Here is an 846-nt window from a genome sequence, read left to right on the forward strand (position 1 = left end):
AAATATATATGTCAATTAAAGTTGTAGAATTGTTTTGACTATTATTTATGGAAAGAATTTGTAGACCTTATCTATCAAATTACACTTTTAAGTGGTATTTTTCTAAAGAATATATTTTGTGCTGATTCTAATCATTGTATCATATGATTGAAATAACTTACCTATTTCAGTTGAGAATGTAATGAATCAAGTCTGTATGACTCGTTTAATTTTGAAGACATTGAGTTGTGTCATAATCTTGGGATCTTGGTATCCTGTAACCTCATAAGAACAGAGGCTTAACCAAGGCTGGGAGCAGAATGACTAAATGGGATGTTTTGTTGACCGTTATGGGTCCAGTCAGCAATTCATATAATTATATTTAAAAGACAACTAAAGAATTAACAAGTACATCAATACTTTTAATCTTTTATCTATTAATTCCAACTACTAGAAATAAGGGCAGAAACGAAACATAGGATAGAAAATATGAGCTGTTAACCAGAATAACCAGAGATATATTCGGCCTGAATATAGTCCCCAACCACTAGATACAAAGTGCATCTTCCTATAAGAGGAAAGAATTGTTTTAGTTCAGAGCAAGCTGGCAAGATAGAATTGAGATTTCAATGAAAGGAACATTTAATTCCACTAGGCAAAAATATAAACTGTTACCAGAAGAAAAAGAAAACATGATGGAAGAACAAGAATCATGAACAGAAAACAATAGATTTGAAAAAAAATAGAAATTCTGAAAATAAAAAATATAGATACTGCAATTTAATACTACGTTGATAGTTAAAACAGAAAACTAGACATGATGTGACAGGAACGAATTATTTACTTAAAAGATAGAGAGGGCCGGGC

Source organism: Piliocolobus tephrosceles, chromosome 11 (assembly GCF_002776525.5).
Source record: "Piliocolobus tephrosceles isolate RC106 chromosome 11, ASM277652v3, whole genome shotgun sequence".
NCBI lineage: Eukaryota > Metazoa > Chordata > Mammalia > Primates > Cercopithecidae > Piliocolobus > Piliocolobus tephrosceles.